Raw genomic sequence first — 23,295 nt, forward strand, 5'->3', positions numbered from 1 at the left:
GGGACACACATCAGAACAGAAGCAACATCATACATACTAAAGATATGAACTGAGAAGCAAAAGCATTCTTTTTAAAAGTTATTAAAAGATTCTGCATCACCAGAGAAACATGGTAGCAGTAAGGATACAAAAAATATTTTCTAATTATTTCCTCTTAAAACTGAGGCTTGACTATCTTAAAGAAGAAAATATATCATACACCCTTGTAATAGCAGGGGATTTGACATGGACATGATGATCAAGAAGATCCTTACCCAATGTTAATATGAGGGAAAGATGTTCAGTGTAAACATGGGGCCTGTATAGCCAAACAAGATTATCCTGTTTGGTGTGGAGTATTTGCAAGAAAAAACAGTTCAATAAAGATAAAAGCCATATATTTTAAGGATGAAAGCCTTCTGCTTAGGGGGAAGTGAATGCTAACTACTTTTATAAGAAAACAAAAGAGAGCAAGAGAGAGAGAGTTGTTATTCCTAGTGTGCTGGATGAGTTTCTGAGCACTCCAGCTCTGACACAGCTGGTACCAGCCAATTCTGAGGGGCAGGAATAGGACATGGTTTGCTCTCCCACAAAAAAGGCTACCTTTGAGAGGGATCCCCAACAAGAAGATGCCATTTCTGAAAATACAAACTATCTCCCAAATGTTCTGACTATAGTGTGGCAGGCTTCATGCCTTCAGCACTGCTGTTTCATCAGTGCAGCTAAGAAAAGCTTAGGACAAGCGAAAAAGTGAGAAACATGGCTGGAAAGTCCTTGCCTCAGTACAACTCTTGTAGGAAAGCCCTGGATAAAGTGCATTCTGAGTCTATCTGTATTCAAAAGAAAAACCAAAAAAACACAATCTCTCAGCTGCACTACTTCACAAAGTATCCTGGAAAATGACCAAAGGTTAAGAGCAAATAATCTTGATCTCACTGAACTCAAATAATCAAACTCCCGTTAACTTCCAGGGAACAAGACTCAACCCAGGAATCACAGCAAGAGGCAGTGAAGGAGAAACAGCAAAAGATGGGCATGGCAGAAGCACAAAAGCTGAAACTAGGTCCTAAGGCCCCAATATGATATCACTGTTCTATATAGAACTTAGGGGAGTCTGTAAATACCTATAACTATGCATCGCATTTGTCTTCATCTATCTTTGCGTGTTTGGGTTGGGGGTTTTTTACTGAAGTTCAGAGGAATAAAAGAAGAAATTTAGTAGAAAATTTAGAAAAGTATTTTAAAAGTAGAAAAATTAGAAGTTCAGAGGAATAAAACCCCATCTACAATAGCTGTGAAGGAAGCAGCATTCAATCCCAAATCTTGTATTTTCAACCCATCTCCTTGTGGACCAACAAAACTATTTCACAGAATCATTTGGCATTGCCTGTCATCTTTAAGAAAGTTCAGTACCTGAAAGCTGCAGCAAAGACTTTCCCTAGTGTCTCAACATTTAATATTTCATAAAATCATCAACTTGAATTTATAAATTAAATATTCAGTCCTTGAGTTGGCAAGAGAAAAATTGAGACAACTGTAACTAAAAGGAACTCAATGCAGAAAATAAGTGTGAATAAACTCACTTTAAAAGAAATAAGAAAAAGTATATTTGATTATGCTGAGCAGACTCGAATCTTGGCTTGGGTAACACTGTGCCAGACTGGTGGAGCATGGGGTGGGGGCGGTGTACAGCAAGAAACAAATCACACTCACATGTATAAAACCGGGCAGAGCAGGTGAATAGAAATTGGTTAATTAACAGCATGAATATTAAAAAGATCAAGGGTGAAATCTAAAACTGCAACTGATAATAATCAGTGGGAAAAATAATAATATTCAAGTGTACCTAAGCTTAATTTTCTTTCCTTCTTTTCTATGGTGAAAGATAACAAATCTTTAAATTAATTTTAATCATAATGCCACAAACTGAGCAGTATGTGAGCCTTAAGAAGAGGCAGGCAGCTTCTTTATAGTAGATGGTCTGGGTCATCACAGTAGCTTATTAGTTAAAACCCAATGTTAGAATTCAGAGCACAGCACAGTTTATCAGTCCAAGGTAAGCAACAAGAGACAGGCCTTGATCCTGGGACATGATGAACAATCAGTGGAGATGTTACTTCTCTCATTCTCTGGGGTATTTTGGCAGTGTGAAAAGGTGTCTTGCCATTTCATTCTGATAACAGACAGGCCTCCAGAGAGGAATAACTGGATGCTAATATCAAATACTCATCAGGAGTACAACATCTATATTGAATAGTCAGGACCAAAATACTGCCAATTCACACTTTGTACAGTTCTCAACACAAAATGCAACCCATTACTCTAAAAGCATGAACTCTGCCTGCCCAATGAATCCACAGAACGTTCCACCAGCTTTATCATTTCACACCTCACATTTCTGCTGTTGATGAATGAAATACAAACTCCCTAGCACTAGTAATGAAGGAGTTAACAACCCAGCCACCAGGAAAAAGAAACAAAAACCTTTTCTTTTCCTCTCCTTTGTGACTGTTTTGCAATTTAACATTTACCATGAATTTATTACTGGAAGTCTCCATTAAGACTCTTAACATTTAGAGTGAAAGGTCAGCATAAACTCAGGGTCACTGTTTACAGTGCTCTCTGAGCAAGCAGTCTTATTGCTTGGAAGTAACCATGAATGTTAAAAGGTACAAGGCAAGTATAACGAGGAAATGAAATACAGAACTCTAAAAATATCCCCCTGATCTACGCATGTAGTGTAGTGTCTGACAAATTCAATTAAATATGTCATACATCATTCCTACAATGTTACTGATAGAGACATAGCAGTATTGAATTTTAATTATTCAGCTGGTATTGATCCCACAATAATCTGGTGAAAATCATTCAATGTTGTCAGTATGCCTAGGAGACAACAGCTATTATCTAATTATAAATCACAGTGTGTCATTTGACAAAAGGTTAGGGCTTTCTTTCTACACATTTTTGCAGTCAAGTTCTCATGTTTAAATCGGAGTGACATGATTGTCTGCAAATGGTAATTATCTTCTTCCCGTTGAGCATCCATTCCACTGCCATGATGGACTTGTAAAAGTGAGCTCTTAGTGCATGTAGCAAATTCCCAGACATGCAACAATAATAAAGGAATTGAAATTTCAGATTTTTATTCCATACTGACCTTGAGCAGGCAATTGTAATGCTTGCAGGGTTTGCATTTCCACCAAGGAGAAGAGTGGGACAATATTTCCAGTGCCCACTCTTGTTAGATGCTTTCACATCCTCAGAGGAAAGCTACTGAGCAGCAGCAAACTTTCCTTTTCAGCTTACATGGAGACAAAGAGGCTGGTTAGCAATCCCACAGTGTTTTCATCTAGAAATCTGGATTTCCCTCTGCACTCCACCGCCATCATCAGGGGACTGGGTGGCTGAGGCTATCCATCTGTTTTCTTTTCCACCTTCAGACACTGACCTTTTATCAAAGCTTGGGCCCAGAGGAGGGAGCACACATTCCCAAATCATGGAGTCAGTCATAGCAATCAGCTTTTTCATCTGATGGCAGCTGGCTTTTGGCTCAAGCACCCTCCAGTGACCAACAGCAGCAGCACAACCACACAGGCAGAGCCCGGCTCCACTGAGAGCCAAGAGCAGCCACTGCTGCTCCTCAGGGAAGGCAGGCAGAGGGAATGTTTATGGGCAATCCAATAGCCTCTGACAGATGCTATCCTCACAGGGTACATTTATGTATAAAGAAAGAAGGTGATAAAAGTGCCTGATCATTGCTCTCTAAAATGCAATGACTTAAACAACTGCACTGATTGTCTGTAATAAACATACTGTTCAGGGCCATTCTGGGACTCCCTTTTTTCCCCACACATGCCTTGAACTTTATGATACCGAAATAAGGATAAAATAAACGATCAGCAACAAATGGCCTAAACCGAGAACATGAAATCTGAAAGGGGAGGTTAAATATTCTGAAAACTGTAAATGCCCTCCTTTAGATTTAGACTTTTTCTGATTTGAAAATGTCACTACTGAGTCAAGGACAATTTAGAGGCTAAAAGAATTTTTCAGCTGAAACAAGGGACATTTCAGAAAATCAGGTTCAAATGAGAAACATACACATGAAAGCCATCACTTGGCACTCATTGCAGTCTGCGAGCCCTGGGTGGGCTTTGGGACTCACTTTATTCTGTAAAACAACGTTTTCATACTTGCACCAGAGACCTGCAATATTGTGATGTTTTCTGCAGTTCATGGATTTCAGAGACTCTGCAGAGAGAGTGACTACAGTCCTTCATTCCCTAGCACACCCCTGAACGGAAGAATCTCTCAGGAAAATAAAGACATATCTAGATTAGCGCCTACCCTATGCACTTTTGCAGGAGCAAGGCGCTGCCAGGGTTTCCCATGCATGTTACTACCAGAGTTTTTAACAATACAATAGCTTTTAGGTACTTGGTGGCTTAAGTTCTAGTTTGAAAGGAGAATTGCCACAGAATAACCCCAAGACTTCCTTTCATTTTATTTCACAGAAAGCAAAAATACCAGGTAGCATTAAAAGTTCCTCTAGCTAACCTTTGCAAACTCTCTCTTAGTACATCTACATGAAGTCAGGACTGTGTTCACTCCCAAGTACTTATACACTCTTCACTTTCATTCTTTTAATTACGCCAAAACTCTCCCACATAAAGAAATTGAACATGACACTGTCGAAAAGAGAAAATCTCCAATTTTCTCTTCAAGAGAAAATCTCTCTTGATTCACTTAAGCTGCCACACAATCCTTACTCACTTTCCATTCCTGAGTTAAGTTCACCACAGACATATAAAATAAAAAGCTGTATGTCCTAAGGTACCTTGCTTCTTTTAAAATACTTTGTTTTATTACTCCTTTCTATCCTTGTATGTCCTTTCTATTTTTGGGCCTTGCTCTATAAGACATCAATCTGTGACCAGCCCTTCTTCATAATTAACCTCACATGTTCATAACTACTAAGTTTTTTTCTTACTCTGAACATAGCTTCTCATTTTGCTTTGTCTCTAGAGTATTTTATGTTGTGCTCAAAACTTAATGAATAAATAAATGCACTGGGAAGTACAGAGTCTCAGCAGGGTGTACAGTCTTGTGCAGTTACTCTGTGAGCATGAACAGCACAAAGCCAAGGGGAACCTCCCAAAAAGACCTAAAGGAAAACAATGCCAAGAAATGCCAGGCTCACCACATACCATTTCTTGCTGTTCTGGCTGCACACCACAGCTGAGTTCTACAAATCCAAGCTCACCTAGAACTCTAGATCAGACTTACACCCCCGTCACCACTGACTCACAGGCCACAGGTGGTGAGGCAGAAAAGCATTATTTCCTTCCCAGCATGGCAATCCAGAGACCTAAGAAAAAGACACGCATTGTCACAACTTGTCACCCAAAACTGAGGTGATGCCTAGCAACAAGGGAAAAATTCTGTGAACAAAACAGAGAAGAAAACCTAGCTATTAATTTTGAGGTAAACACAAAGTTGCAAAGAAACCCAGATTTTAAACAATCCAAGGGGTTTTGAGAAATTGAGGACCTGTGTGGTTTGGAAGAAGCTACGTGCTACAAGGCTTGAATTATCCCAGACGAATTACTACATGTCACAGGCAGTACAAAACCCATTGACTAGGTAATGGCAGCTCACAGGTGTACAGAAAATCTGCACCTGATCAAAGGTAAAAATAAAGGCAAAATTAGGGCAGGGCTGTGAGGCTTTTGGCTTGGAGAACTTTCAGATGGATACCATCCATCAAATCCCCTATTATGCATGAACATGATACCAGACCCAGGCAAAATGTTACATTTTTTCACCATTGAGCCACTTGGCTTTTTTCTCATATGTATATATACTTTTCTCCTGAAGACTTCACCATTAATGAACAAAAGGCTTAACTAAAAAAAAAATTAATTTGTTTCAACACAACAACCCTAACATTATGGAGATAAAATGGAAATAGCCAGAAGATACTTTCCACTGAAATAAAACACTGATATAAAAGATGTAGCAGAGTTTTCAAACTACAGCAGCATATTTCTAAACCAAACACAAATCTGAATTCTGGTCAAATCTCATATTTGCTGGTAGAATGTGCAAGCTTTTTCATCTGATACCTGTACTATCAATTGATCTGCTTTAGAGTGGTGTATATTGAACAAGTAATAAGATCCAAAAGAAACCACACAGAGTCTCTCTAGCAAACCAAGTGGCTTTCTGATGTCCTTGTTGACAGTGCTTCATAAGAATTATGAAAAGTGATGAAGACTCGCAATGAGAGACAAAGACAAAAGATGTGGTTGGAAGGTAAAAGCTGCCCCTCCTCCTTCCTACTGGATACACAGGAAACATTAAATAGCCAGAGCTCTGAACTCATCACATTTCTATCACTGAATTAAAAAGCAGTTGTTTTCTGAGAAACATCCCAGTGAATTTATTCCTCTGTACTGGATGCTGGCCAGCTCTCCTGCACTGCCACACCCACAGAGTCTAAGCTTCAGGAAGAAGATCCAACAGAATCAGGAATATGTGCAAGGTAGGAAAGGGATGATCAGGGCATAACCCCAAGCCCTTGATATATCTTTCTGGATGCTCCACTGCTTTGAACAAAAGTAAAAGTATTAGTGGATGAGCAATTTGTTCCAATTCACTGTAGGACCATGGAGAGGTGGGGTGCATTTGCTATCTATGCCACTGATGAGCCAGCCTCATCATCCATGATGCATCACTTCTCAGTTTGCTTCAGAATGAAAAAGGATGTTCTCATGTTCAAGTCATGCCTAGTGTTACTAGCAAATGATGCCTAAAGAGCTTACAGGTGGAGAAACATACTCTGGACAGAATGCATTATTGCCTTCAGTGTCTCAGAGAAAGAGCCCACCAAAGGAAACAAAGCTGATTTCAGAAAGGTAAACACTTAAAAATATTCTATGGCTACAAAGCACATTTTAAGGCACCACCAGTTTTACTCAGAATGGGCCTTAAGCAAGGTCTTTTTGTGAATTTTCATAGAGCAAACCAGATCCTATCAGTACAGTAAGCAAATTCTGATGGCAAAATTCACCAAGCATAAAATTGCTTTCAGCTCTATTTTATGGAGGCAGAATAGACTAACTTGTGTTGGAATCCAGCTTCTTCCCACACCCTGTGATAGGTTGCTTAAGGCTCACACAATGACACCAGCTCCCCTCTCTGAATTATGTTATAATTTCCATTCTACATCTAGAGCTGGATTTGGTAGTTCCAAGATAAAGTCCATAAATAGGGACACTAAAATTTAAAATTCTCCACAGGTGAAATGCAATGGTTGCTATCATTGCCAGCGAGCAGCGATACCAGGACCAGTCCAGACAGGGAGGTTAGTGGCAAAAGTAAAGCAACAAGAACAATGAGACCAACCCAGAAAACAAAGGAATTTAATAATGGTTAAAACAAAACAAAAAAAAAAGCCGTGCACAGTACAAGGATCTCAAGAACCCAGGAACCAGGAAATCACAACAATGTAGAGGGTAGGATAGAGGGCCCAGGATCCAATCAATAGTGAGGATAAGAAACAGAACCATATATGCAACTAGATGTCAGCCAACCATGTATGGAAACGAAGAATACCACCTTATTTGCAACAAACTGATTAACATATTAGCTCCCATGAGACAACCCTTCTTTCCATTCTCTTGCCACGATGTTAAAGGATGTCCTCTCTCCTAGCTACGGGTCTGAGGTTGAAGCTGTCTGTAATATGCAGGTGAAGCCAGTTCCTTCTCACTCCCCACCAGATCCATTTCCACATCTCCCTCTTCCTTTTAAACTCAAAATCCCTAAATAACCCTCAAAAGCCTTAAACATGCATCCTAACTAACATGAAAACAAGATCAACACTACAACGATTATAACAATCAATAATCCTGTCTTGCCCAGCAAAGCCACCCACCCTGGTAGACCCCCGTTTCCAAATACTCCAAAAGACCAATCCTTCTCATCTTCTTTTTGGAGTTTCTTGACCCCCTTCTTTAAGAATTTCAATACTGTGATGGATGGACTCACTGTGGTTGGAAAAGTTCATATAGCACATGCCCTCAAAGTCCTCACAGCCATGCCCTTGAGCTAGCAAAAGGAAGTCTATCACAGCTCTGTTCTGTAGGGTGGTGTGTCTGATGCTGTCAACGTCTGTCAGTAGCTTGCTCAGTGCTTTAGATGTAGCATTGGTTTGCCTACGTAGTCAACACCCAAGGCTGTCTAACAGTTTTACAGCTTTTGCCACAGAACCCCAAGGAACCAATGTGGATGCTGCTACTCTTTGTCCGAAATTCCAAAAATTAATTTTATCTTTGCCATCTGCTTCAAAGTGATGAATGAACCTTTTTTGCCGGATCTTTCTGTTACAGATCATTGTGAGGTTGGGTGTTTTAGCAGGGCAAGCCTGTCCAGGCTGCATGGTCTGCCCTTGATGTGTGATGGAATACCAGGCCATGCTCTGTCTCCAATGAGAATTAAATTCCTGATGGTAATTGTAAAGGGGAATCACTGGACCAGGAGAGAATGGGTGAGGTGTAGTTACACCATATGCTTTCATTTCTGTAGACAGGATGGAGGGAAACATCTCACCATACATTTTGCTCATCTCTTATTTGCTGTATGTCAATGCTACTATGTACTTTTTGTATCCCTTCTATCTTACCAATGTAATGAAATTTAGCACAAATATATTGTATATTGTGACAGAACCCAGGATTTTCAATTCTTGAGGTTCTAGTGGCGCATACTGCAGGTCCCAGTCCCAGTAATCCCAGTTTCCAACGGGGCTATGAATCTGTTTATTGCAGGGACCCAGTTTGCAGATGTCATTTTTGGTTAACAGCCACTTAACTTATCTGCTGGTGACCTCACTAAGCAGGTGGAAAAGGGGTTGTTTGGGGTAGCAACTGATAGACAAAGGGTTTCTTGTTAAATGGTGTTGACCAGTGTTACCCAGACGTTTTGTTTTGGCTGCTGGACTTTCCAAGTCCTTGCAAGGAGTATGGCATAGACCAGGTTGGCAGTGGCTGACAGGAGTCCTCTAAGGGGTCATGTTCAATAGGATAATCTGTGAAGAAATTTAAGAAATTAAGTTATACTTAAAAGATTAGGTAAGATTGAGAAACTGACAACATAGGGAGATTTCACAGTGGGTAGGTGGTAGTCCTCAGGATGCTATTTCCCTGGGTCTTCCTTGTGGTTCTTCTTGCTGGTGTTTTTCCAATGGCTGTTGGAATGGCTTGATGTTATTAGCAATAACCCACCGAGGCCCTTCAACTGTTGAAACCCAAGCATAACACTCTCCCCAGGTAATTAGTGGAACTGGTCCTAAAATTTGGTGTGTTTGCAGGTCTTTAAATAAAACTGGGGGTCCTTCTTTTAGCTGTGCATGAGTCGTGTTGGAAAAATGCCTGATGATTAGGAGGTTAGGTTCCATTAATGAATTATTTAAAAAACTGAAAACATACACTGCTTTACTGAGCCTCTCTACAGTGGCTAGAGAGGAGTCTCTACTCCCCCTTTCTTGTTGTTAAGGGAACCATGGGCCTTCTCAGTAATAGATTGGCCTGTGGGGGAGTGAGGAATACCTGCTATGTGTACAATTCCCCATAAATTAAAAAACTGCTGCACTCCTGAGAAACATAAGTTGGACCATTATCCATTCCAATTTCTTGTGGGATACCCAACTGTACTGGTTTGAAAGCAAAACCAGTGAGAGACTCCAAATCAGAAATATAATTTAATTGGAAAAAATAAAATACATACAATAGTACAAAAGAAAACCACTGACAGAGTCAGAATACAACCTGACACCCCACTAGTTAGGGTGGTGGTAGCAGTCCAGATGAAGTGGACTTGTTGAAGTAGTGATCCCATAGAAAGGTCTGGTACTCTCGTCTTCTGAAAACCAGTGGGTAAGGGCAGTTTGTTCTGTCCCAAACCCCAGATTATATTCAGGTGGGGATGCTTGGCTAATCCCCCCTGGGTGGAGCATCTCACAATGGGCTGATGTCATTCTATGAGTCATGCAGTGGGTCCTTGATTGCCCATTAAACAGAAATGGCTCCCCAGAGGGAGTTATCTATGAGTCATGCAGCAAGGTATTGATGGTATTGATTAACAGGAGATAAGGAAAACACTGTCCCTCCTGGTTTCAACAAGTTCTTGAAGACAGTGGTAGAATACATACTTTTGGGCACATCTTTACATTTTAACCTAGGTCATCAACATTAAGAAGGCCTGCAGGAAATGCTTAATAACACTTTTGGCTGATTCACCTAGAAAAAGACTGCAACCGGTTGTAAATATTTAACAGTTTGACACTGCAGCCACGCTCAAAGTTCAGCTGAAGCAAGTTTAGAAACATTGGAATGTTGAAGTTACTCCAGGAGGCAAGGCTAAGTACTTGTATGTTACAGGTTTGGACTACCAGCTGTCACTGTAGAACATAGACTGTAAAAGTAACATGTACAGCTTATTAAGAACACAATGTTAAACAGTACATTAACTAGAATAATATAAAATCAGAGAACAGAGGACATGTGGTTCTGCTATGCTGCAGCTTGCCACAAAATAAAAATACATGAATAGTGAATAAATGACCTTTCTATATACATTAGGAAAATACAGCTATGGTAAAATCAGTGCAAAAATGTAGTAAAGGAACACAGAGTCTTATCTTATTTTGTTGTCCAGTGCTTGCTGAAGCAAAAATTGGAGCAGTGCTTGTTCTTGGATGGTTTGAGATGGTTTATTTAAGGTGCCTTTTGCCTCATTGGTCAGTTGTTTTGGTGAATTCAATGTAGGATCTCCCTTCAGTAAGTCAAATACTGAAGTTAAATCCTTGTTTGTAATTCTAAGCAAAAGTCTAGCCCAGGTGATGGTCCTGAGAAACTTTTGCATACTGTAAAGTGTCCTTAGGTTTTGTTCCTGGCTGAGGACAGTCCTTTCTAAAATGTCTCTGTCTGCTGCATTTGGATGTTATCTGATATCTGCCTTGAGAGACTGGGGGCAGTTCTTTCTAAAGTGTCCATCCTCGGCGCAGCTGAAACATGCTTTCTGTGGGGTCAGCACATGTGCAGAGAAGGTGGCCCTAATCAGATTATTAAAATAAAGTGACTTCCTCCCATACTCTCTTGCAGCCTTGTATATATAATTCCTTCACTTTCCCTTATACCAAAGGCTCTCATTTTGGGTTAGCTCCCCTCCCTTGGTGAATCAGTGGAAATACAGTGAATTTTGAGACCAATTCCCAATCTCTCCCCCTTACTGCCACTTTCCGAACCTTTTCCCAAGGGTCTTTGGTGTTACGGGGTCTGGAGGGGCTGAGGTCCTCTTCATATGATGATGATGAGGAGGAAGCTGAGGAGGAGGAATGACGGGACACAAGGAAGGCTTTCTTTTTGTTAGAATGGTAACAGTAGAACCGGTGTTTGTCCTCTGGCACGGGTTTCATGGGCCCTGCCATGTTGGAGGGCATCCCTTCTGGAATCCTGGTAGATGTAGTTCCAGCTTCCCCAGTAGGGGTGTGGCCAGATGCAAAAGAGACACAGCCCGAGGCGTGGTCTGAGCTGGGAGGGGGGGAGCCCAAGGTAGGGGTGCTGCCCAAAGCAGAGGGGGTGTGGAATGGAGGGAGAGGGGTGGAACCGAAGATGGAACATTGGAGATGACTGGCAGCTTAATTAAGATGGTGGTTGCTGAGATTAAACAAAGAGGGGTGAGGAAAAAGTGCAGGAATGGGGGAAATGGAGTGGGAAGAGTCCAAGATGGCATGGCCTTTGCCATCTTGAGCTCCGAGTGGAAGTGTGGAAGGGGGACACAAGGCGGTGGAGTAACAGGGAGAACCAGTGTTTCCTCTGAGCACACTGGCAATGTCAGCCTCATATCCACCTCTGGGAAGGTCCAAGGGGTGAGAAGGAGGGAGACTCAAGATGGCTGAATTGCAGTTTGCATGGGGTCCAGCGACTTGATGGGCTTCGATCCTGGATCCCACTTCCAGAGTTAGAGGGGTTGAGGGCAGTCCCATGTTGGGAGGTGGTGTGTAGAAGTGGAATCCCACCACTTCTGTTCTACCTTCAGGGTCTCGAGTATCATGCAGAAAGCAGGCAACATGTGAGGAGCTAGAGGGTCCCTGCAAGTAGTCAGATCATATAGCCTGGTCCTCACTGAGTCCCAAAACGCAGAGGTAAAGATATCACAGTCTGTGCCACCCCTTTGGCAACTTCCCAGTGTGGCAGAGCTGGCCATGATTGCCAGAAAATTGCACAAGACCCATTTTAAAAGGGTTTTCAGTTCACGTTTTCCAACCTCCTTTCCATGGTCTGCTGAAAGAACTTTAAATGGTCCATATATATCCTTCTCTACAGATGATACTTTGGCCCCCATCGTGCAACAAGCACAATTTGGATGAGGTGGAATATGCTTCCCCCTTCCCCATTGGAATAGAGTGATGGGGCAAGCTATTGCTTCTCCATTCACCTGCTTCTCTCACAGGTAGTTGGGTTGACTGGTCCATTCCAAAGGTCAGCCAAAACTCACAGAATACACATCAGGCCTGATGAATTTGTAATCCATAGTGGAGATAAAGGTCCTACTGGTCAGCTCTTCCCCACTGACACGATCCTGAGAGATCCTCCAGTATGTGGGTCCCTGTTTCGGGTGCCACTTATCACTGCCAGTGAGCAGCAATACCAGGACCAGTCCAGACAGGGAGGTTAGTGGCAAAAGTAAAGCAACGAGAACAATGAGACCAACCCAGAAAACAAAGGAATTTAATAATGGTTAAAACAACAAAAAAAGAAGCTGTGCACAGTACAACGGGTTGGATCTCGAGGACCCCGGAACCAGGAAATCACAACAATGTAGAGGGTAGGATAGAGGGCCCAGGATCCAATCAATAGTGAGGATAAGAAACAGAACCATATATGCAACTAGATGTCAGCCAACCATGTATGGAAACTAAGAATATCACCTTATTTGCAACAAACTGATTAACATATTAGCTCCCATGAGACAACTCACCTTTCTATTTTCTTGCCACGATGTAAAGGATGTCTTCTCTCCTTCTCCTTCTAGGGTCTGAAGTTGAAGCTTTTTGCCTATGCAGATGAAGCCAGTTCCCTGACCTTCGCCACTAGATCCATTTCCACAGGTTGCTGCCTGAATTACAGAAAAAGTACCATTCTTCAGCTTCTTGTACTGGTTCAGTTAAAGGAAAGCCTCACACTCCAGCTTTATTCAAAGATTGCTGGCTAAAACTTCTGTAAGAGTTCATAATTCCTTTGTATTTTAGCTCATACCACCTGTCATAAGACTCATACTGTTTAATAACAGATCAGGCAGAAATTAGAAATACAACAAAGAAGGCAGACAAGATCGCTGCTCTAAATTCTTAGGGGGAACTGGTTGTGAGCTTTGACTGACCTTCAGAGCCTCACCTGATATTTCCTAACACAAATTATTGTATAATCAACAGGGTTGCTTTTCACTCTGCTGATAACTATAGCTGTTGCTGAGACATTTTCCAAGACTGTCCTATGTACAACCAGACACACTGGACCTGCTGCACCAGAGCATCCCTTCCCAACGCCTCACCTGGATTTTCAGAACTTTGAGTCTTTTTTACTGTCAAAACCTTGTGAGGCCACACACATTGTTCAGTGGGTGAACACGACTTTGTTTACTGTCTTGTGCTCCGAGAGTCTTCCACCACAGGACAGGATAAAAAATACACAAAAAGCAACAACCTCAATCAGCCCAGGATGGACAAGGACAGTGCAGCCTTGATTGTTCTCAGGTGATGCTTTATAACACAGGACAGGAAATGGAAAAGGCTCCATTTCAAGCATAATGATAAGCTGCATAAATATAGCTGCTTGCTATAAAATGACTCATTTCTGTCTCTGTAAGTATTTATCTATAAATAATATCAATGCCATTCATGGGGTTATTTTTCCTCTTGGCTTGTGGTGCTATCACACTCGCTTGACACATTCACCTACTCCAGCTGACCTGTGCAGGAACTTCAGTGACCCCAACTTCACTTCCTTTTCCTCCCAGACTGCACCAAACTGCAGCATGAGAAAATAGCTCTGTCACTCAATTTACAGGTGCAGCCAAAGATCGAGTTACTCTGAAAACCTCCACAATTACTTTGCTCAATCTGTTTCATTCCAGGTGTGAAGAAGAATGCTTTGCATTCACTTTCTTTTTCCTTTTCTATATTGAAGGAAATGAAGCCACATCCATTCCAATTATTAGTACTATCTAAAACCTTTCCAATAATGAGGCATATGGACAGCTAAACATGCACAAACTAATCAGCTTTTACTGCTGCCTGATAAAGTGTCACACTTATCGTGTTCCCTGATCAGCCAAGCTTATTAGTTCACTGCATATGACATTCACAAATTTGCATCTATTATACACTGTCTGGAGATTTAAAAGCCTCCTGTTATGCAAAGATTATCCATCAATGGAGGCAATTCTTGGGGGAGAGAAAAGAATATGTTAGTTCAGTGCTAGCTTTGCTAGGAAGGCCTTGTTGGATTTATCATCTTAATCTGTTACATTGACTGAAACCATTGCAGCTGTCTTTATCCAGCTGTCTCAAAAGTGATTTGCAATGTATTAGTAATAATTTAACTGAACATTCTTCTGAATCCTTAAGAGCATATGTCAAATGGAGTTCCTTTTTCTTTTCTTTAAAAATTTTTCAGTATGTGCTAGTAAAATCAAAAAGGTACTTGAGCAGGTGTGAAGTACCTTTGGGTGGTGCAGTGCCTGGAAATCAATGCCTGCTTCATCCTGCCCCTTAGGGAGCGAGGGAGGGAGCAGAGGTGGCAGGACAGGGCAGGATCTGGCCCCTCTGCAGATCATGGGAAGCCAAGACACTTTACCTTGTGTATTGACCTTTTGAAGAAAGCAGTTAGGTCTTAATTTTTTATTTACACCTTAGAGAAATCAGACAAAGGTGAAAAATTGTTTTAAAGACTTGGCTAGAGCTTCTTGGTCTCCATCTTCTCCTCCTGAAACAAGAGCCTACATCATCTCTACTCTTCCACTGCAGTCAGTGGCTCCCACTGCCCACAGTTTTGGTGAAGCAAGCTGCCTCTCCTCAAGCATGAACTTTTACATCCTAATGCACAGATGTGCAGTCAGTCTCCAAAAATAAATTACAGACAATCTTTATCTAGTTATATATATTCCAAGCAGAGGAAGCAACAATTGGAAATTGGAGCCAAATAGTTTATATTGCAAGCATCAGGGCTAACCATGCGGGGTTCTATACTGTTATTTTATTTTCTTAACTGTGTCAGTCTCCTCCTCATTATTACCTTCAGCTGGGGGTGGTGGGGATGGGAAGAAAATGGCTGATACTTATTCCAGCCATGAATCAGCAAAGAGAAGATAGTACATGACCATTCAGGGTGGCATCTTCCCTAAAGAGAAGAATTGTGGCAAGCTTGCATAGCCCTTTGCCACTTCTTAGTCCTGTGTAAGAGTCTCTGCATGGCATTTCCGTTTGCCATCCTGCCCCTCCAAAGAGCATGGAGAGTTAGTGTAATTGTGGTCTCTAACAAGCCAAAAAGAGGGAATTAGCTGCCTTTTACTTTCTGCTCAGGTCAGCTAATCTTCAAGGTGGTCAGGCAAGTTGCAGAGAGAATGTCACACAGATCTCACATCAGGCAGAGGAGCGAGTCCAGCAGCAGCCATTGTACAAGCTACCTCCAAATCTGGAGTGTGAGGCAGCAATGGGGGAGAGGGAGAGCTGGATTAACAAGGCTGGTGACTATATAAGAAGCCCTTCCATAGGCCTACAGCAATGAAAAGCATAGCTGAAGAATTACACTAATTCTCTTGATCTGCTCAGAAAGAATTGGACTACAGACCAAAAGCTTAAAAAAAATGAGATGGTAACCAGCAATGCAATTCTCAGTTGCATGTGCAAAGACTGTAAAATCACTGTTACATTTCTCTATTTCCTTTTCATATTTCCATGAAGTTATGCCTAATCCAAACGTTTGTGTAAAATAACATAAGGATTGCAAAGATCAACATGCTTAAAGTGATGTCTTTCATAAATATGTTACAGCAGCTGTCATGGCAGGCCCTGGGGCTGTGGTGGAGTGCCATGACCTTCTGAAGAAGCATCCCGTGGAGGATGTCCTCTGGGCACAGGCACGTCCTCTGTGCTCACTCCCGGGTGGAGAGTGATTTCAGCTCTTTTGTGAGCTCCCCGCTTCGGCCAGCACAGGAGAGAACAGACAGGAGCTGTTGTGGTGGTCCAAGGCAAAGCTTTATTCTTCTTTCCACAAAGGGATCCAGGTACGAACTGGCTCAAGGGGGTGTGAGGGAGCAGGGTTGATATAGGAAAGGCAGGGGGCGGGGTAGAGCATTAAGCCAATCAACTGAGGGCTCAGGGGCGGTACAAAGGGGGAAGGGCCAATGGGGTACAGGCAATTTACATGAAACAGGGAGGCATGCTGGGAGTAACTTTTTGTAGCCATGAAAGGAGTGAGTGCCAAAGGGCATGACCTCCACGGGAGAGAGAAGTGGACTGTTTGGCTGAGAGGCTTTCAGCCTCCACAAGCATCTAGTGACATTAATTCAGGTCCTTGTAACATTGGTGCTGCTGCTGAATAAACACCTACTTGGCTAACCACTGCACCTCCCTTGCTTGTTCCAATTTCACAAATACTGATCATCACTGAACCAAATCAAAAGCTGTAGCAATCAGAGAGCACTTCTCTGTAGCAGCCAGTAAGAGGCAGGATTTCTGCCAAAAGCATGGATTCTCCGTAATGGATTTTTGATGAACAGTAACAAAAAGTACACAGCAGAAACATCTATTTAAGTCTCAGTGACTTAAGTCTCCAAGACTGTGTGACAAATTAAAGAAATGGAGAAAGCAGCAACAACTTTGTTGTACTAAGCAGTGCTTTCCTGCTTTGCAAGACACCCTTTTGTCAGCTATGTCTGTCATTCATAAATGCAGAATCATATAACTAGTAGAGAAAGAGAAATGTTACCTGCATTGCTCAGGTATAGTTGAGTGGTCCAGCAAATAGTTCAACAAAAGATCACTACTGCTTATAATCCTGTTCTGCACAACTGGGCTGTGCAGCTCAAGCACTGCCATCCTTGAGCACAAGAGACTTAAGTCACCAAAAAAATACTGTAATTTTTCTGGTAAATCTCTTCTAAAACCCAGAAACCAAGCAGGATGAACCAGACCTGCCATATACTACCATTTTTAATGAAAACTAAGAGATGCTGTGTGAAGAAATTAATCCTCTCCATTTTAGCAACAGGGAAGCTGAAGTAAAAAAAAATGAAGACTACTTTGTGGCTGCCACCTGGGTCCAACAGCAGCCAGTGGTCTGGTGTCTCACCCCTCTGCTCCACCGGTTTATTCTTCATCTTGCATTGCCCCTTGAGACTAAGTAACTGAGTATTTATAAGAACAGAAGTATTAAGAAAAGGAGAACATTAAAACAAGGGGGGGGAGAAAAAGAAAGAAACAAAATCTTTTACAAATTAAAAGCAAACTACCCCTGCTGTTAAACAGTCTGTAACCAAGGGTGCTGTGCCATTCTCTCAGGTCTTTTTCACCCAAACTATTTCCAGGGGCTGTATAGATTTACAGGTTTAATTCTGTTTAAGTCTGTGGAGGTAACAAAAGATAAGTCATTCATTGAGACCATTTCCCTTCTCTGTTCATGACACTTGAGCCAAGTTCTGCCCTGGAGAAGAGGAACACCAATCTCTATTGACAGCAAAAATACAGAGAGATTCAAGTCCCAATTTAATTGTGACTATTTAAATCATTGCAAAATAAACTGTTTTCTCAAGAGCTTCATGAAAGAAAATGGAAGTCAAAACTATTTTTTATTCAAGTAAACAAACTGGAAGAGTAGACAATCTTGTTAATGAAACACACTGAAAATAGCTGAAAGAACAATGTCAAGACATGCAAACAAGACACGCTGTAGAATGTGGAGCAGCAGCTGATTAGCAGTCCCGTCTTTATTTTCTAATGGTAATTAGAGGTTTCTTAAAGGAGATGCACATGGCATTTCTTCAAATTAAGCACAAGCTCTGTTTGCTAAAGACTTGGGGCTTCCTTCTTATCTCAAAAACGTGTTGCAGCACCAGGATATGCCCTTTCTTAAGGCTATGTTCTCAAGTAACTACTCCACTGCATGTCAACACCACTAGGCTCATTCTCTGAAGTATTTTAGAATGTCACAGAAAGGAGTATATTTTAACATTTCAGGCGTTATCTTTTAGTAAAAAGGAATGCATAATACCAAAAGCATATTTGCCAAGGAAGCTGACTGATTTATTTGAATATTTGCACAGCTTTTGCAGATCTCCTTCACTGTTTCGTCTGCATTTTCAGATCGGGGAAAAAAAGAAGTATTTTCAGTGGCATACAAATGGAGCAAACAATATTGGTCCCAAGGGAGTGGGGAAGAAGAAAAAGTCTACAAATGCATGCAGGAAGAACAGAAATTAATTTTTTAACTGAGTAAGGGAACAATTTCATGCAATCATGGACCTTATTGCAAAAGAGTTAGAACAAAGCAACACAATATAAGTTGTGCAGCTAAATTAAACATCAGCAAAAAAGTAATGACATAATACACCTCCCTGGTGAAGAGTGAGCAGAACACTCAGATTATCAGCATGGTGTGCACTTGAGTCCATATCTGCACAAGTCATCTTACTACTCACATTACCGATTATCTCAAGCAATACATTTTTCTACCCCAAAATGTAGCTTTTGCATTTATGTTGGAAATGTCACTGTGCATCCTAATGCCTACAACAAACAGAAGCAGTGCATGCGCACTTGTGGCTCACTATTCCTCCCAAGGCACATTTCTTTGTTAAACAAAGGCATTAAACCTCCTCACTGAGGTCCTCCAGAATAATGGAAATATTGCTATCCAAATTCAAACACTTCAAATGGCATGGAGCTTGTGTCTGGGCAAAAGTCACATACATGAAAGAATTTCAGTTTGGAAAAATCCCACAGAGAATTAAATTTGGAGTTAGGCTAGGTCTAAACAAACCAAGGAATGAAACATGTTCAAGTCTCAAATTTCTTTCTCCCCGTAACTCACTAGGCATGCATACCCCTCATCTCACCCAAATATTTGTGAGGAGGAAGAGCATGAAGGCTGAAAAGCTTTAAGTGTCTTGTTCTGCACAATTTGCAACTACTTTTTCATTTGGAAGTGTCAAACCACCCACTTCCAACTAATTGCAGGAAAATCCACAGGAACAGAATCAGAGGGAAACTGCTTTGTTCTGCCTTGCTCCCAGAAAGAAGCAATTAGCCCTCCTGGGCAAGTTTGGCTGGTAAGGAGCTGAAATTACAGCAGTGGGATGTCACCTCCTCCAGACCCTTTCCCAAGAAGCACAGGCATGCAGCTCTGCTTGTGACAATGTCCTTGCAATCTGTATTACCAAGTTTTCTGTTGAGACATACCAGAATTTTGCATATTGTCAGGTATTTGAGGAAGCAAAACATATCAAAGCACATAATATCACAATCTGTCTTGCAGAATACTTTATTCTACTGGCAAAAATATGCATTTTCCAAATTCTTAAATTGTATGTGCAACAGCTGATTAAATGTCTAACTAAACTTTTACTTCAGGCAGATGGAAAATGCTCTAAAAATCATCCATCAAAGAGATGCAGTGAAGTGAATCCAGCAATGTCTCACCTGATGGAAGAGGCATTGCAGGTTTTTTTAACAGTGACAGCATTTGGGCATCAGGCAGATACCTGGTTCTCAAGTCCTGCACCATTTTTTCCACTCTCCTCTGGGCAATTCCTCAGTTTTAACTGGTAACAGAGTGCCGCTGAAGGTCTGCAGGTACTGCAAGAATGAAGTTTTTCTTTGTGACATATTGTGGAAGAGACTATGACAGGTAAGAAACCTAAAGGTGGGGCTTAAAAAAAAAATCAAGTCCCTCTTGAAACACTTTTACCACAGACACTCCTACCTTCAGGGTTCTAGCAAAACTTGTGGAGCCAGAATTCACAAGAAGCAAAGCACCACAGTGTAGAAGTAGAAAACAAATGGATCTGCTGTTTAACTCACCTTGTTAGTGACCCAGGAAGTTCATTACAATTATGAAGGCTTTTCTTTTTACTCTAAGCAGGTGCCTTACAAATACAGCTACAAGTGAACTTGTAGATAAAATCAGGTACTGCAATCACATGCCTGAGGTTTTGCTGCCAGACTTAAGATCTTTCACTTTTTTCCACACTGCTTGTGCAATACTTACAAAGACCAGACCAACATGGATTTTGCCACAGAAAGTTTTAATTCACTGTGGATTTTCATGTTCCAAGAGCTCATAAGAAGTCATAAATAGAAGGACACCTAATTTGGTGACACATTTCACACAGAAGCAAACTGGATATAATGTCTCAGTTCTGTGCTGAGCCACAGCAGAAGTCTTTATGCTGGAAAACAAAATAAAGACATGAGTCAATCAGCCATAAATCTTCAATCGTCTTCAGGGCTAAGTGGTATACAAGCAGACTTTCAGGATCATAAGCTTGGATGGGTCACCGAACCCCTCACTAAGCACCTATTCTCAACTTGGGCTCTGGTCTCAATTCTTTGTCTGTGAAAGAGATTGAACAGAATTTGCTGTGGGGATGGTGTGGGAGTTGGTCAACCTGAGGTAACCATCAATTTAAGGCCATGGGAATTGGGCCTGTAGGCAGAGAGACTAATGTTAAGTTAGGGTGAGCAAAGTTAGAGAAGCAAGGACCCATGGGAATGGATATGCTAACAGGCCTGCCCATATAAGGTTGTGCTTCCAGAATGTTCCCAAGTTCCCTCCCCTGACTGGTTGTTTGCTGCATTGTTTTCCATATTCATAATCCTGGTTTGTGATTGGATCCATGCCCTCAGATCTGCCTCCAGTTCTACCAGATATATATATAGTTTAACATACCCATTCGAGGTCTTTTGGAGTTGACCCAATACTGCACCTTTGTTATTTTACCCATTCAAGTTACTTGTTTTTGGATAACCTGTCCAATCTGTCTCCTCTTTGTGCCACGTGGCTTCCACCTGACTCAATCCCGAGGTTGCAGGACCCTGCCACGACAAGTGACTCCTGATCAGGGATCCCTCATATTGAGGGGCCTGTCAGGATAGTGTCAGCAAGGAGAAAGCTGACCAGCAGGTCATCCCTCTCCAGCATGGATTTAAATAATGTCAGGCCTGACAGACGAATTCTGGGCAACCTTCACAGGAGTGGCCAGTCAACCTAAGGACACCTGCAGGGAGGCAGGTAAGCAAGTGGAAAGGGGATAATCCCCCCATCACCCTACCCAAACCAGGGGGTATATCCCACCCCAATCCAAGTTTTGCTCGTTGTGAGATGGTGTCTGGATTATCAACTGTAGAAAGGGATGTATACTGACACTTAAAAATTATGTTGAAAGCCTGTGGGAAAAAGGTCAGGAAAAAGGAGCTAAAGAAAATAGTAAAATGAGTATTCCACAACATCCTCAATGCAATGGATGGTAAAATTATAATAGTGGACTTTTAGGACTCGGTGGAGGTAAAGTTACATGATTTAACAACAAAAAAGGTTCAGGCACACCTCACATGCTCCCCACTTTCTGTGCAATCATAGAAGCCTCAAAATTTGAAGAAAAGAGTCACGACCCTAGCTCCAATACCACTTCCCAAACTGAGACTCCGCCTCAACCCTCTAACCCTGGGATTGGAACACAAGATCAGAGCCTGTTACATATGTGGGAGTGTTTGCATACTGCAATTCCTGCCATTTTGTGCCCCCCCTTCTTCTCCCCCTTCAGACTACCCCGGGGGGGATAGAGGGCCAATATTGCATGCATGCTCAGAGGAAGAGTGGTTTGCTCTGTTACTCTGCCGTCCTGTGTCCACCTCCAACTCCTCCATTTGGGGCCCAAGATGGCCACTCCATCTTGGATCCTTCCCGCTCTGTCCTTCTTTTGTCCGTGCATTCTCCTCAGCCTCATTCCTACACTAACCACCATCTTCCATCACCATCTGCCCAAGATGCCACATTGCCCCAAGGCTCCTCCCTTGGCTCTACCCTTTCTGTTCCAGGACATGCCCCTCCTACCTTGGGCCACACCCCTTCCGGGAAGACTGCAACCACACCCCCAGACCACACCCCTTCCTGGGAGGCCGCAACCCTACCCACCTGGGTTCCAGAAGTGCCCACCTCCAACATGACAGCCCCCAAGCAGCCAATACCAAGGCCTATCCTGGAGATGAACCACTCCATCAACAAAAAAAAGTTATGCTCATGTCTGATTATTCTTCTTCCTCCTTGGAAGAAGACGATCTCAGCATCTCCAGATCCAGTGACTCCAAGGACCCATGGGAGAGGATTCAGATGACAGCAGTAAAGGAGGAGGACTGGGAGATGGTCTCTAAATTTATTGTTGCTCTGGTGCAGTACAGAAGGGGTAATGAAAATCCTAGATGGGAGCCGGTAAAGAATATGGGAGGGAATTGCCCTATTTCAACAACCTAGGGCTACCTTCACCAGCCATGTGTTAACACCCCACAATTTGAAATATATTATGACAATGCTGCTGTCCCCAACAGAATTTACCCTATGGGAAGGAGGGTGGAAAAAACTGATAAATCAATTACTTAAGGACTATGTTAATGATAAAGCTAGAGCAGCATTGACTTTAGAACATCTTATGGGTGAAGGAGCACACAGTCAACCAGATTATCAGGCTGCAAACGTCCCTAAGTCCATTTTAGATGATATCAAAGATGCAGCCAGAAAGGCTCTCGCACAAGTGCCTAGCATTTGCACACCAACACTTGATTTCGTGTACATCAAATAGGAGCCTGGCAAACAATACATGAAATTCATAGACTGTTTTAAGCAGGCCCTGGAAAGACAGGTGGTGCAAGAGAGAGCTGGAAAGGAATTATTTAAAAGGTTGGCTGTGGCCAATGCAAATCCCAAGTGCAAAAGGGTGCTGCACGCCCTCTCAGGCAGCTAGAATCTACCTTGGCTCAGGTGATTGAGGCCTGTAATTGCCTGGGAAAAATAGAGCACTCCACTGCCCTACAAGTACAGGCAGTGGGACAAGGGATTGAAGAAGTTGTAGCAGCTATGCAAATAATCCCTCAACAGCAACAACAGAGTTCAAAGCTGTGCTTTGCATACAGCCAAAAGGGACACTTCATAAAGAACTGCCCCTGGCAAGGAGAAAAATTTGCTCCTAAGACCTGGG

At 42.1% G+C, this 23,295-nt stretch overlaps 1 pseudogene; it reads right to left on the reverse strand.

Annotated features, from left to right (window-relative positions):
* Positions 1 to 7,519: 7,519 nt before the first annotated feature.
* On the reverse strand, positions 7,520 to 11,473 carry LOC148222168 (uncharacterized; annotated as a pseudogene).
* Positions 11,474 to 23,295: the final 11,822 nt, after the last annotated feature.

The sequence above is a fragment of the Sturnus vulgaris genome, chromosome 14 (genome assembly GCF_052056855.1).
Source record: "Sturnus vulgaris isolate bStuVul1 chromosome 14, bStuVul1.hap1, whole genome shotgun sequence".
Classification (NCBI taxonomy): Eukaryota; Metazoa; Chordata; class Aves; order Passeriformes; family Sturnidae; genus Sturnus; species Sturnus vulgaris.